The sequence below is a fragment of the Carlito syrichta genome, unplaced genomic scaffold (genome assembly GCF_000164805.1).
Source record: "Carlito syrichta isolate Samal-C Ts95f unplaced genomic scaffold, Tarsius_syrichta-2.0.1 Scaffold307669, whole genome shotgun sequence".
Lineage (NCBI taxonomy): Eukaryota > Metazoa > Chordata > Mammalia > Primates > Tarsiidae > Carlito > Carlito syrichta.
The window spans coordinates 1,317,333-1,332,924 of record NW_007251765.1 but is presented as its reverse complement, the minus strand read 5'-3'; the positions used below and the strand labels follow the sequence as shown (position 1 = coordinate 1,332,924).

The window sequence follows — 15,592 nt, the reverse complement described above, 5'->3', positions numbered from 1 at the left end:
TTATGTGATTGTTTTCAATAGTCAAACCAACTAATATTAAATGGAAATTAATTTTTTTTTTTTTTTTGAGTTGTAGTCTCACTCTGTCGCCCAGACTGGAGTGCAGTGGCCGTTCCTGGCCACCGCATCCTCAACCTGCTGGGCTCTGCGATCCTTTCGCCTCAGCCTTCTAAGTAGCTAGAACTATAGGCGTGCGCTACCATGCCCGGCCAATTTTTTGATTTATTGTAGAGATGAGGTCTCACCAAGTTGCCCAGGTGGGTCTCGAACCCGCAGGCTCAGGCAATCCACTCACCTCAGCCTCCCAAAGCACGGGATTACAGGCTGAATCACTGAGCCCGGCTGGAAATTAATTTTTTATTAACACTAGCTCTAATTTTAAAAAAGTACTTCACCAATCACATATTTAAATGAGAACAGAAGTAATGATATTCTGATAGTGGTATAAAACAGCAAAAGTATAAATATAATTTAGAATTTTAAAATACTATATTAGGAGCTATTTACCTTGTGCTTTAAATACATTTGGGTCAACTTGAATATTTAGCTTCCTGTAGCTGGTGGAAAGAGCTATCAATGTAGTTACCCTTTAAAATATAGTGACTCCAATGAGAAGTTCTTATCATTATTTGTCATTGTTTCTTGATATTATTAGAAATGAGGACTATACCAGAATGTTGGAAAAGATAATATTTTTCAACGTTGTATCCTAGCATCAAGCGCTACGCAAGCAGCAATTTCTGCTCATAATATTCACCCAACAATCATTCGAATTATATATTTTTGAATGGATCCTCATAGGAGAAGCTCCGTGTAACCAGCTTGCAAGATTAACTAAGATTTAATATTCTTTGTCTTATACTAACTGATGCCTTTGGCATGTTGAATGCACGTGGTTACCTCTTAGCACACCCTAGCACTACTGTTTTTACCAGTGTGTGCTTACCAAAAGTCAGTTACGTTAGTCACAGACCTGTTTATGCTAGTCTTGGTTGTATTGCTATTATGTAATTCCATTAAATTTATGTGAACCAATGGCATTCAAGTTCAAAATGAAAGTTTTATTTTTATGAAACTAAGTCAGTTCTTTGGAAAGACTCAGTGAAGGTAAGTTACAAAAATTTCTGTCAGATTAAGTTTGAGTGAAACAACTATAAAAGGTGAGAGAAATTTGTAAAAATATAAAGGAGTTCTGTGCTTAGTTTATTTTAGAAGTATCTTTAAATTCTCCTTCTACTTTAAACAAACAGAACTGGAAATCTTATGCAGTATAGGTATGATTTATTTAAGAATGACACAGTAGAACTCCAATTAACAGACTTATTATTAAAGTTAAGTTCTTATCTCTGTGCAAAAAAGATTGGCCAAGGAATACACATATATGTGTTCAAAGTTAAAATGTTTAAGATGAGCCGGACTCCGTGGCTCAGCCAGTAATCCCGCACCTTGGGAGGCTGAGGTGAGTGGATTGCCTGAGCCCACGGGTTCGAGACGCACCTGGGCAACTTGGTGAGACCTCATCTCTACAGTAAATCAAAAAATTAGCCGGGCATGGTAGCACGCGCCTGTAGTTCCAGCTACTTGGAAGGCTGAGGCGGAAGGATCGTCGGAGCCCAACAGGTTGAGGCTGCGGTGGCTGGGAGCAGCCACTGCACTCTAGTCTGGGCGACAGAGTGAGACTCCAACTCAAAAAAATAAATAAATAAAAATAAAAATAAAATAAAATGTTTAAGATGCATATGTCTCATTTAAGAAACTATCTTCCTTATCCAACTTTTCAGATTAGCCAATTAACTATCAACCCCCAACAGTATGGGATACGTGAACTTCTACTCGATTTCTTGTTTATATTCAGAGTTTTAGCGATGTTTTTTTCCTTCCCACCCAGGAAAAGAAAAGAGAATTGGCACATGGGGTTTATATCTTGGGATGTGAGATGTGTCAAGGACAAGGACCTAACATTTTCATGTGGAGGCTGATCTTCTGAGGTTGGTCCAGTTTTTAAGCTCTGTAAAGAAGTTCAGATCCATCACAAGAGGTTGCAAATGGTGTGAATATGGACATCAGGCTGGTAGCTTGGTGGAGCAGTATACAACAAGGAGGCCTAGCTGGCTGAAGGTGAATGTCCCCAAAGCTGGACAGAACCAAGAAATGGAGAAGTAATCTAGGCAAGTGACAATAATCACGGGCAGGTGATAGTAATCAAGGCAGGTGGCTAGCCCCAGAGAAGTCTACTAGCAGGTCACAGGGCTCCAGGTGCTAGCCTGGATTATAGTGCCAGAAGTGTGTTTTGGGGAAGCATGTAGGGAACACCAAGTCAATGCCTTCAGTTCCAGCTGAGCCAGGGAGTTTGACCAAACTCAAGTATAGAAGTTAGCACGTAGAGTAGAGCATACTTGTCAGATGACACGACACAGATTATTACACCAAAATTGGAGCACAGGTCAGAGCTGAAGGGGTGGCTTAATGCTATGACCTGTGATGAACTTGAGCTACTAATAGCCCTTCTTGTCTCCTGAGGATGGCTGAGCTCACAGATGGGAATTGTTATACAACTGGAAGCTGAGTGGTTCAGCCAGGGTGGCAGAGAACCAGGTGAGGATGACAATTGTTCAAATCAGAGAAAGAATAAAATTGCTCTGTGTCTGTCTTTGTGAAGATAAACCCCAATCCCCAATAGCCCAAGGACTAAAAGTTTGCCCAAAGAAACTTGTGTTTTTGAAAGGAAGGTGCAGCTACCATCTGCTCCCTGTGTTAGAATAACCATATCTAAATAAAATAAGCTTTTTTTGTCTGTTGTTGCTATTTGTCTCAGTTATCTACTATTGTCTGACACTAAGGGAAAAAAGTGAATAATTGTTGGCTAATTTGACCTATATTGATAAAATAAATTTTTTTTTTTTTTTAGTTTTCTTTTGTTGGTTGGAGGGGTCAGGGTGTCACTCTGTCATCTAGGCTGGAGTGCAGTGGTGTGATCACAGTGGTATGATTACTGTAACCTCGACCTGCTGACCTCAAGTGGTCCTCCCACCTCAACCCCCCAGGTAGCTGGAACTACAGGCACATGCCACCATACCTAGCTAATTTTTTGTAGAGATGAGGTCTTGCTGTGTTGCCCAGGTCTCAAACTCCTGGACTCAAGCAACTCTCCCTCCTTGGCCTCGTGAAGTGCTGAGATTACAGGCATGAACTATCACACCTGGCTTGATGGCATTTGTAATTCAGGTACAGCCTTCATTGAAGAAAGCGTATGCATTATTATTATTTTTTAAAAATGTACTTAGTATTTTGGTGAGTTTGGATTTCTTCTGTTTTGTCTGTCTGTTTATTTGTTGTTGCTGGTGGTATTTTACAGTGAAGCATACCTGAAGATCAGCTAAGGTGTTTGAGTAAGACTTTTTATAAACATAAAAGTACTTTGTGTGGGTTTATTTCATGTGTTCCATCTTACGTCATTTGTGGCACTGAGAATGACATTGCAGTTCCCAAAGTGCTAGGACGGCAGTTCATTCAAAGGTTAGCCCACCTAAGTTTATAGTAGTTCTCTGTTATAGTAGTTCTCTGTAATAGAATTGTAACTAATTTCCACCGTTGTTTTTGGAGAAAACTGTAGACTGTAATTATGTGTTAGCACTTAAACAGCTCCCTGCATTGTCATATTATTTTAAATGGGCTCTGTTTTAAAATGACCTTTCATGTTTTGATTACAAGAATATAGCTTACACAGGTCTGTAGTTAGCAAAACAGAAGGATCCAGTAAATGATAGAGCATCAACTCAACTCTAGGAGCATGTGCTAAACATCTCTAGTGCTGCCCGAGGTTTAAAGGGGGAGACATGGGGGAATAGGGACTTCCTGTCCTGTGACAATTGAGGAGTGTTCCTGTTGGACTGGTGAGATAGACTGTAGAATAGCTAAGGCCCTATGCGAAAAAGAAACGCACAGTGCTTGCTTCGGCAGCACATATACTAAAATTGGAACGATACAGAGAAGATTAGCATGGCCCCTGCGCAAGGATGACATGCAAATTTGTGAAGCGTTCCATATTAACAGAAAGAAAGAAATGCACAGTGGCTATACCAATGTAAAAATGCTACACTTGAAGTATATTGTATTGCATTTTTATTGCCCACTCATAAGAAGTCTCTGAGCAGAGTCAGGTTAGAGTACCAGCTCCCAGAATTAGGGGCAGTCATACCATTTTATATTTTGGCAAATGCTGCCCACGTCTTCCCCACATGGCTGATATCTGCATAGAGCTGGTTCTCTGGACATACCCTTCCTCTGCTACATTTCATTGCCATATTAGTAATAGCATTTTAGTGTTGATTTAAAAGACAGTCTGCCTTAAAGCAGATTGCATAGTTTGCACACTGTGAATTGTAATTAAAGTGTAAGGGGTGCTTATTATGTCAACAACTGGCATGAGAACCCCCGAGCAGCAGGTGACCCTGACCATGTGACGTTTGTGACAGCTAGGATCCCCTTTTCACTGGCTTAGCAATCTGAAAGTCCAAATTGAAAGAAGCCCAGAGGCTGTATATTTCATTAGATCCCAGGGGAAGTACAGGATACAGCTTCCTTCTGTTTTCCTGGGAGGTCGCCAGAAAGTTTGTAGAGCTCTGTTTCTGTCAGAGGCTCAAAAGAGAAAAGAAAAAGCACACACAAAACAAAACAAAACACCATACACACCACAAAACCCTCCACCAATCACCCCCAGGACCATAAATTTGACATTTCCCACAGTCTCTCTGAGACCACAGTGTTGCTGTGTCAGCAATATGCTCCTTGCTTTGAATTATCTGAAAGGAAGGCTCAGTGTTCTAGCATTTAAAAAATGTTTAATCTTCAATACACAGTGATTCTTTTGGTATCAAACCATGAAAAAGTATCAAGTACCAATACCATATGATTTGCTTGAAATACTTTTGCTTTATGCTTTACATTCTCCTGACCTTCTAAAATGGGGCAGAAGTCCGAATTTAGAAAGATGAAACCACATGTATAATAAAGGAAACAGACCAGGGAGACACACCACATGTATTGTACTGCACATCTTATGTGATGGATAAACTGCTTGAAATGTGGTCACATGAAAAATGTGCTGCTTTTGGAGACTTTTATTGTATTCCGCAGTGAAAATAGACCTAAGGTTTTGGGTTTGGTGGAAGGCTTTGGTTTTTAGTCCTTGGAGCCTGACTGGCAGTTGCTGGAATGAATTGAAAAGCTATATCTTGGCCGGGCACAGTGGCTCTGCCTGTCATCCCAGCACTTTGGGTGGCCAAGGTGAGAGGATTGCCTGAGCCTGGGGGTTCGAGACCAGCCTGGGCAACTTGGTGAGACCTTATCTCTACAATAAATCATAAAAAAAACTAGCCGGGTATGGTGGCATGCATCTATAGTTCTGGCTACTTAGAAGGTTGAAGCAGAACAATCTCCTAAACCCAGCAGGTCGAGGCTGTGGCGGCCATGAGCATACCACTGCACTCAGCCTGGGCGACAAGAGTGAGACTCCAACTCAAAAAAAAAAAAAAAAAAAAGCTACTTCTTTTTTTCTGTGCCCTCACATGGAATCATAGGCTGCTTACAGCCATGTAATTTCTATATCACAGAAATTAAAGCTTTAGTACTTCATTGTGTAATACAAATCTTTGGTAGTATAGATCTTTTGGCAATTGCTTTTTATTTGTATTTTCTGTTTTTTTTTTTTTTTTTTTTAACTCTGTCTTCCAGGCTGGAGTGTAGTGGCACAATCATGGCTCACCAGAGCCTCGACCTCCTGGATTCAAGCTATGCTTCTGCCAAGTAGCTGTGACTATATGTGTGCAACACTATGCCTAGCAACTTTTTTTCATTTTTTTGTAGAGGTGAGGTGTCACTGACCTCCTCAATTCAAACGATCCTCCTATCTCAGCCACCCAAATAGCTGGGACTACAGGCACGCATCATCACGCCTGGCTAATTTTTTTTATTTTCTGTAGAGACGAGGTCTTGCTGTGTTTCCTAGGCTGGTCTCAAATTCCTGGGTTCAAGCGATCCTCCCGCCTTGGCCTCCCAAATTGCTGGGATGACAGGAATGAGCCACCATGCCCGGCCAGGTAGTAGAGTTTTACTTTGGGGCTCAAGCTTCCCACGTGAACTGATGTGGCTGCTGCCTGCCTGCCCTCAGGTAGACCAAGTGGGAGCTCAGCAGGAACAGTATCCAACCCCATATATACCTAGCATATCATTTAGTCCCTCCTTGTCTTTCATTTTAAATCAGAAAGTAAGAATGTCCTGAACTTAGAGTCTACGTTTACGTTGTGGTGGTTGTTTTGGTCAGAAGGAAGATACAGATGAAGGAGGGTTCCCGGTTGCAGCGTGTGCTTGTGTGTGACGTAGCTGATCCTTGGGCTAGACTGGAAAGAGGATTGTGCTGCTCAAGGCAAAGATGCAGCATTTTTATAAATGTGATGGATAATTTTAAAGCTTCCAACTTTTTACAGTCCACTTATTTTAGCAAATTTGCAAGTAATTCGTTGTTGTTGTTTTTTTAATTTTTATTTTTCAATCACTGTTTTTTTATTCAGGCAGAGGGAAATGCAATATCCTTAGCTCAGTTTCACCTCAGTTATCCAGCGAATTGAGAGGATAGGCTGGGGTGAATGTGACTGAAATCTGTCTGTCTGCTGCCTGGGGTTAGCTAACTAATGATCAGTTTCTTTGGCAGCGTAAGCGTGTTCATGCAGAACATTGTCTCCAGTCATGAATTTTCTGTTTTTTAGATAGCTCCCAAGTAAAGCTTTTTTCCCCTCCTCTCATGTTATCTGAATACTGCTTCCTTCATCTTTATTGTTAGTTCATCATCCTTTATCATATGTTCTTACTTGCTTTGCAAGTATGTATTATTTTATCTGTACAAAATAATATCACTTCACGGATATTCTGAATACATCTGTAGCCCATTGTGGATATATGAAAAATAGTCTTTTTCAGAACTTTTGACTAATTTTGTAAACAGCATTCTCAACTTCAAATTTAAAAAAAAAGAATTTAAGGGTATCTGTGATTGTGCTTACATGAAACCGAAGATAAAAGTAATTCCGTTGAATGAAATGAGGTGTGGCACAAAGGCTTCGTGTTGGAGTTGGTTGCCAGCCTGACGTTTTCAACACAGTTTCAAGATCTGTCTTTTTTAAATGAATGCATTAGAATGAAAACCTAAAGGACTTGTTCGTTTCTTATTTGTGTCATCTAGATGTAACTTTGGATGTCCTTGTTTGTGTTGCTGTTCCCTTCTCCCTGACAACAGCCTTTTGGATACACTAGTCTCAACATGGTTATGTTGCTTTTCATGTGTCGTAAAGTATTCTTGCTCTCTGATTTCATTCAAGGAGTCTTCTGTGGTTATGAAACAAACACAGAAGCCCAGCATCACATACTGTGGGAATTTAGGTAAAGTCATTTTCGGAATTTTAGTCTTCATTGAAAAAAGTCTATACATTTTTTCCAATTGGACTTTGTTTTTGCTAGGAGATAGAAAAGTCTATAAGCCATCTCTGAGACAGCCCTTTAAAATCTGACCCAGACTGGTTCTTTCCCCATGTGCCCTTCCACTGAGGGCTCATTTATTGAGCACTTACTATGTGCAAATACTTCCTTGAGGCAAGTAGAAGCTATGTGCCCTGAGGACTTTCAACTTGTTGGGAGGGAGATGGGGATTATCCACGTGGAGAGATGAAATAGGAACTAGGCCTTGTCCTCAGTAGCCAGGGTGTAGGGAACCAGAGGAAGGTCTGAGGAGTTCTGCAGTAGGAAAGAAAGGGATTCTGACTTTGTCTCCTATACCAGGTTACCATCTGTATTCAGGACAGAGATCTGTGCTGTTTGCATGTGACTAGCAGGGCTTGGGAAAGAATGTCATTGCCTCCTGTACCTGGGAAGGGTGTTGGCATAAAGAGGGTAGAAGCAAAGACAGAAACATACAATTTGACCAAAACCTTTTCAAATATTTGGTAGAAAGCATTGGGTAATGTGTTACCATTTCAATTAATGTATTTTAATGACAACTGATGGTTATTAAATCCAGTGGACACTTGGTTCTAGTAACAAGTGAATATATCAACATATATTTGCCATACTGTTGAAAACAGTCTAGTGAGCTTGTTTTTACAATGCCAGTGGGGTAATTAAACTTTTCAATAGTCTAACATTCTTTCCTTAGGCAGCAGGACCTTTGAGTTTGCGGTAGGGCACCTTGTGTTGCAGTTTTGTTTTATTTTGTTTGCTTTTGTTTTTTGAGTCAGAGTCTCACTCTGTCACCCAGACTGGAGTGCAGTGGCACGCTCATGGCCACCCCAGCGTCAACTTGCTGGGCTCCGGCGATCCTTCCACCTCAGTCTTCCAAGTATCCGGAATTACAGGCACGTGCTGCCACGCCTGGCTCACTTTTGATTTATTGTAGTAACTAGGGCTTGCCAAGCTGCCCAGGCTGGTCTTGAACCCGTGGGCTCAGGCACTCCACTCACCTTGGCCTCCCAAAGTTCTGGGATTACAGGCTGAGCCACCAAGCACAGCCCAGTTTTGTTTATAAATTTATCAAGTTTGCGCCTATAGATAAAAATCAAGAGAATGGAAGAGGTGAGATTTTGAAAAGATGACTTTGTTTGCTCAAGGCAGAGGGCCAGTTTGAACAATTTAGGTCTCAGACATCTTTCACAGAAGTACTCTGTCCCGACGTTCACAGTCACTCCCTTAGTGTTATTCTACTTTCCTTCTAAGGACACAGTATCTATTTTGCTTATAATTTTTTGGGAAGTAGAATTTGTATCTATGTATTTTATTTTCTCAAGAAACTTGCAAGTAGACTTCTATTTATTTCTTTAAAATTTTTTTTTGTTGTTGAGTAGAAGTCTCACTCGGTCACCCAGGATGGAGTGTAGTGGCATGCTCACGGCCACCACAGCCTCAACCTGCTGGGCTCAGCCTTCTAACTAGCTGGAACCATAGGTGTGCACCACCACACCCAGCTAATTTTTTTAATTTATTTATTTATTGTAGAGACGAGGTCTCACCAAATTGCCCAGGCTGGTCTCGAAACCCTGTACTTAGGCAGTCCTCTCGGCTCTGCCTCCCAAAGTGCTGGGATTACAGGCATGAGCCACTGTGCCTGGTACAAGCAAACTTTCAAAAGTGGTGAGTTCCAGGCACTGTGTTACCATCCTGCTGTATGCAACATGGAGATTTTAAGCTGGTGAATGAAATCAAAGAGGGTGAATGTCAGCTTCCTAGACTGCAGGCTTCCTGTGATCCAGACTTGGTGAGGAGCCTCTTGGTCACTACTTCCTCTGCACCACTCCCAGTAGGGCTTGGTACACAGTAGGTGCTCCATAAATATTTGTTGGTTTTATTCATGAAATAAAATGCTGACTAAATGATGCGTTAGAACATAATTTCAAGGAGTTTTAGCAGAGTTTCCATTTTCTTGGTTGCTAAATGTTTTGTAATATTTTATCAGTGTCAATCATCAGTGACATCTGAAACTCCATTTATTCTTTTGCAATCACTTGTTTCTTGGGACATACGATTCTTAGGAAAAAAATGATTTTGACTCAAAGGATTTGGGAATTTTAGGGGAAATCTAGAGCTAATTTAGTTTAGTAGCTTTAAAGATGAGGTAGATAAGACGCAGGCTTACCCACCTTCTAACAAGATCCCAGTTTTCTGGATCCCAGTTTTCCTGATTCTGAACTTGAGGTGTTTTTTTTTTTGGGAGGGGGAGTGTTAAGCCAAATACCTTCAAGCTTTTCCTCTGTGTGTCACTTACATTTGTGAATTAGAGATTGTCCCTGACTGACGATGGTTCGACTTAGGATTCTTATATTTTACAAAGGTGCAAAGGCATACACCTTCCATGGAAATTATACTTGGATTACCCATGCAGTCATTCCATTTTTCACTTTCAGTACAGTATTTAATAAATTACATGAGTTATCCAACACTTCATTACAAAATAGGCTTTGTATGAGATGATTTTGCACAACTGTAGGCTAATGTAAGTGTTCTGGGCACCCTGAAGGCAAGCTAGCCTACTAAGCTAGATTCGGGGTATTAAATGCATTTTTGACTGAAGACATTTTCAAGTTTATCAGGACACAACCCTCATCATAAGTGGAGGAGCATCTGTGCTTGCTTTAGACTAAACAGGGAATAATAAAGTACTCTTGCCGAGGACAACTCAGAGGTTAACTTTACGTGGAAATGTTACAGGCCTAGTGTAAGGTACAGCCAACAACAACAGCAAAAGCAAGCTGGCGATCTGCCTTCCATGCAAAGGTTATTTTCCTTATTACAACAAAACTAATTAGTGGATTTTCTAATGTAAGAAAATGTTGCTGCTAGTAAAAGTTTCCTCAGTGTGCCAGAAAGCAGATGGTGGCAGTGAATAGTGTTTTCTTTTGCCAGGTTTTGTATATGCTTTCTAAACCTGCAAGATATTTTGCTTTTCCAGAATCAGATTTCTGATCTTTTTTATTTTAAAACAGAAATAGAAACTTATATTTAAATGTACTTGCATTATGTGGTCTGTTTGACATATCATGGTTACTTGAAAATGTTGAGTAACATTTTATTTTCTGCATGAATTTCTTCTCTAAGAGTCTTGGGACTTTTTAATGTTGTTCTCTGCTTTCCTTCTGGAAATCAAGAATGTGTGCCTTGTGAGTGCTACAATGGGGAGTTTTGATTGAGTTATGAAAAGCAATGGATAAGATTTTCTTTGTGTGGAAATCTTTTTTATTTTCTTTTGTTTTGTTCCCAATTACTGTGTAAATACCAGCTTTTCACAGTAAGGATTTTTAGAGCATGGTGTTATTCATTATGACTTCAGTGTTTGTGTAAAGTTTTGAATAATTTATTTCTTTTATCTACTATTGGTGAGGTGTTAGATGTTACTCTCTGCTCATTTACATTTTTTAGTCTTACCTAATGTTTTTAATGGAAGTCCTCACATACATGTTTCTTTAAAGCCTTCTATGAAATCTAAGCATGCTCATACAGTACCAACATGGCAGCATTAAAACCAGATGTGTGCTGATTGTAAGGACAATTGGGAGGATGTATGTTTATGGTGGTGTAGGCATGAGACTGTATAGAGTATGAGTATGGTGAAGACTTATGGCTTTGTCGGCTAAGACTGGACATCATGAAACCATTTTAGATGAGTTGTTAAGGTCTAAAGTAAAAATGGAAAATGAAAACAAACTTGGTGATGTTTTGGAAATCATTTGAGTAAAAGTAACAAGAAAGAGTTGCCCCAAAGTTACTAAATGGAAAAGTCATGCGGATTATGTGCTGGTTTTGGAGGTGGTCGCCAGAATCAAAGGAAATAGAAGAAGGCGTTTCATCCCTTCCTTCACGTTATTCCCATGTGAAGCTCTGCTATTGTTTCTTCCAACCCCCAGTCCTAATCTGGAACCTCAGAGACATTATGCAGAGCATGATTTCACCTTTAAGTCCTGAATTTACTCTGATTTTTACTTGTAACTTTCCCATGTAAATTTGCAAGTAAAATTTCCCATCTTACCCAAGGAGTTGCTATTTTTTGTCACCTGTTCAAAGTGTCTCCTTCTTCCTTTTTCAATTTTTCACTTTTTACTGTTTCCTACCCATAGTTTTGTTTTCTGGTAACCCCAAATTAAAACAGGACAGAGTTTAGAAAGGAAATGTCCATAGATTTCAGCCAAAAATGACCAAGTCACTGTTTATTCTTTCCTTATCTTAAGATTATAAATCTGAAAAGACAGAAGTGGTACTGAGATCACTCTGAGCCGTGGGTTAGTGCCTGGACATGCTGATGTTGCAGGGGTTTAAACATTGCTCAGTGGAGCCCAGCAGGGGTGGGGCTTGGAGGGAAGATTGTGTGACAATGAGGCATGATTGGCAGGTAGAACTGTCACTTTTGTTTTACACACTGGTGTTTTACATACTTTTGCTTTTGCTTCCAACATGATCCCAAAATTTGCAAAACCATGGATCCAAGAGATTTGTATTTTTTGTTGATTATAAAACAAGCAGATAAGCCATTTCTTGTTCACAGAACTCTCTCCCTTCCCTTTCCACTCCTAATAAACATTGGCAAGAGTTTTCACTTAGAGGAACTCTGTGTTAATACCACCAGTGGAGATGAGAGGAAGTAGCAGCTACTCTTAGAAAACAAGTAATGTACACTTTTATAAATGAAGCAGTGCTGAATGAATGGAATTCTTAGTGGACGTTATGAACTACTTCAGGATTGAATAAAATCTCACAATGTTTGCACATAGTAGGTGATAATAAATGTTTGAGGGACAGACATAAACAAACTTCTTCCTCCTGAGAAAGGTTATTTACTAGTTATGCTCTGGAGTGAGAGATCCACGCTGCTTTTTGAAAAGTGAAGAGTAGTGTTCCAGTCACCCACTTTTTGATGAGCACCTATATGAGAGAGATACCTCCCAGCAAACATAATTTTTGACTAAAATAAATTCAGGTGATGAAAAAGCAGCATTCTTTAAAAAAAAGAACATCCTGGAGAGGATTCATTTGGCTAATCCTACACAAACTATTACTAGGCATTATATGGAAGACAGTTTAATTTGGGGATTATTACTAAGCAAATTACTCATCAGTACAGACCTACTGAAATGGAAAAAAAACTTTTATCTCCCCCACAATGTAACCACAGAAAATAATGGAGCTTGAGTCCTAAAATGAAAACAAAAATAAAATGAACTTTAGGTGAAGATGAGAGCACATTAACTCAACAGGTACTGAAATGGTTTGAATGGATGGGATCCCATGACCAATAATGGATTTTTGAAAGCTTTTCAGGATTATGAAGTTATATAAGAAAATTCATGTGTTTTAGTTATCTATGTGTGCATGTGTGTATGTGTTTCCTGTTATACAGGATGTTTGCAGTTTTCCTATTTGTATCAACTCACACATTTTTGTAGTTTATAATTCAGCATAGCTTTGGTTATAGATTAAAGTTCACTGGAGAATCACTGACTAATCTTTTTAGCATGTTCAACTGCTCCCTAGTATAAAGATACACATAACTTGATGGCTTCCAAGTGTGGTTCAAACATCCAAAGCACTTGAGATTAGCACCATGTGAAGAAATTTTAAAATATTGTACTGCAATTAATTTTAAATAACTTAGCACTGCATATGTCGGGGAGAAAGCCATGATAGAATCCAAACGGAAATTCCTAAAACTGAAATGAATCACTTAAATCATTTAAATAATTGTATCTCTTATAAAGACATGAAAGCAAAAAATATGTGCCTATTTCTGCTTGCAAAAGGCTTGGGTGAATTTCCAAAGAATCATGGGTTACCTGAGCTTTATTATATTACGGGATATCTGAGGAGTATTTTTTGGTTGACCAAATGATTAACTCCCTATATTGGTATATATTTGTTATAGGTTCAGGAACCAAGTTATTAAGAAAAAATTACTGTCAACGTGGAAATAGAAAGCACATTGTTGTAATGAAGGTATAGTTTAAGTATTTTTTAAAATATGGTCCTAAATTCTAGGACATTCTAGATTGTGTACCTTAAGGATAACTTTTTTGGTAACTACTAAAACACAAAGTTTCCTGGTTTTCTAGATGACATGATGGGTGAAGATATAAAGAAAAACTTTGTTTATGGTCTTCTGTGGTCAGGGGTCAGCCAAGTCACTGAAGATAAACATTTGCAACTCTTAGTGGGCTATTTGTGGTCATTTATAAAGAAGAGACCATTTTTGACTTGTAATGATTGTTCCACTGATGCTACTTCTGATTGCACTTACCATTCGCAACAAATAAGCAGATATCTGTTCCTTTTGATGAAATGTGGGTCTCAGGCTTGAATTTAGCCAAAGGATTAGCAACTCAATTGCTAATGATGTGCTTCAAATGCAGAACTTTGGAGCCAGAAAGAACCCTTATAGGACACCTAATGTTCCTCATCTTTGTAGTTGTTCTGACCTGGTGAGAATCTACAGATCCCAGAGAGAAAAAAAGTGAGTGATTTAGGACCAGAAAGCAGATTTCTGCCTGCCATAGGGTCTCTGTATTCAGCAAATGAAACATACCACCTTCCAGTCATGGAGTCTCCCTGAAACCAGAAAGAGCACTCCAAACACCTGTGAACATCTCCCAAGATTGGCCTTATTGTACTGCATGGCTCCGGAAGAGCGATTTTCTCATCTTCTGATTTAAATTTCATTTCAACAGATATTTGTTTAGTATCTATATGTTCCAGACACTCTGCTATCTGCCAGTGAAAATGAGACAGGAAATTAAATAATCAACATGATGCTTTAGCCAGTTTATATACTTTAGAAAACCTGCTTCCATGCAGTGGACAGTTAGAGCATTATAGCCACTCATAATTTACAAGCACTTCAGATCATGCCATTCAGTCCCCCTAGTCTTGGGAGTCAGGTGTTTGGAAGGTGAGTCAATTGAGGTTCAGGGAGATTAACTAATATAAATGGCCAAGAAGGTACTCGAACCCAGGTCTACTTTTTCCTTTTTTCACCCTAGCTACCTCTGCTAGAACTGTCATTTCTATTAAAGTGGGGGGACACCAGGCCTGATTATGAATTAAATTGTACAGTATCTGTGAAACTGTTTCTAAGGGGAAAAATATGATTTAAAAAATTATTTGAGGGCAGGCATTGTGGCTTACACCTGTAATCCCAGCACTTTGGGAGACTGAGGCAGGAAAGTCACTCATGACCAGGAGTTCAAGACCAGCCTGGGCAATGGAATGAGACCCCTCTACAAAAATTACAAGTATTAGCTGGGCATGGTGGCATGTACCTAGAATCCCAGCTACTCAGAAGGCCGAGGAGGGAGGATCACTTGAGCCCAGGAGTTCAAGGCTGCAGTGAGCTATAATCACACTACTGTATTCCAGTCTGACTGACAAAAATGGTATTTTACACCATTTCCAGCAATGCTAATTATGCAGTAATAGCTCAATATTTCCACCTAAAAGAACCCTGCCTAAATTCTCTATCTCACTAGAAAAGCTAACCCTAACCATTACCACCAATAGTTAGTATTTAGGTTGCTGTAAATTGTTACAAGAGTATATTCGTGGTACTAATTGCTGCTAATAGTAAAAGAATAAAAGCCGTTATAAATGTGCACAACAACTTGTCGCTCTACCTTAATTTTACCAGGAGGCAGGATTTAGTCAAGATGGGATGTCACAGAGTCTTGATTTTATGTTCATTATCTTGACTGGGTGCTCCTTGAGGGCAGACACTTTGCCTTTTTTCATTTTATATCTTCAGATATACAGGGTGAAAGTCACATAGTAGATGTTGAGTGAATGAATGCATGAGTGGGTGGATGAGGTGAGTAGGCCCAAAGACAAGGAAATTAAAAAGGAACCAGTGCTGTTTGGGGAGAATGATCCAGTATAATTTCCCCATTGGCTGCGAGTGGTGGTGTGATTTGCTACCACTGCAGAATCCCAGATTTGTCTAGAATCTCTAGTTATGATTTCCCTAGAGGTGGGATTCACCAAAACACTGAGAGACAATTCTGTTTTCTCAAATGCTTCA

At 39.5% G+C, this 15,592-nt stretch overlaps 1 protein-coding gene across 3 annotated transcripts in view; it reads left to right on the top strand.

The window, feature by feature from the left end:
- Positions 1-15,592, top strand: part of NFIA (nuclear factor I A) — a 375,784-nt gene that overhangs the window by 167,784 nt on the left and 192,408 nt on the right. The gene's annotated exons all lie outside the window — the stretch shown is intronic.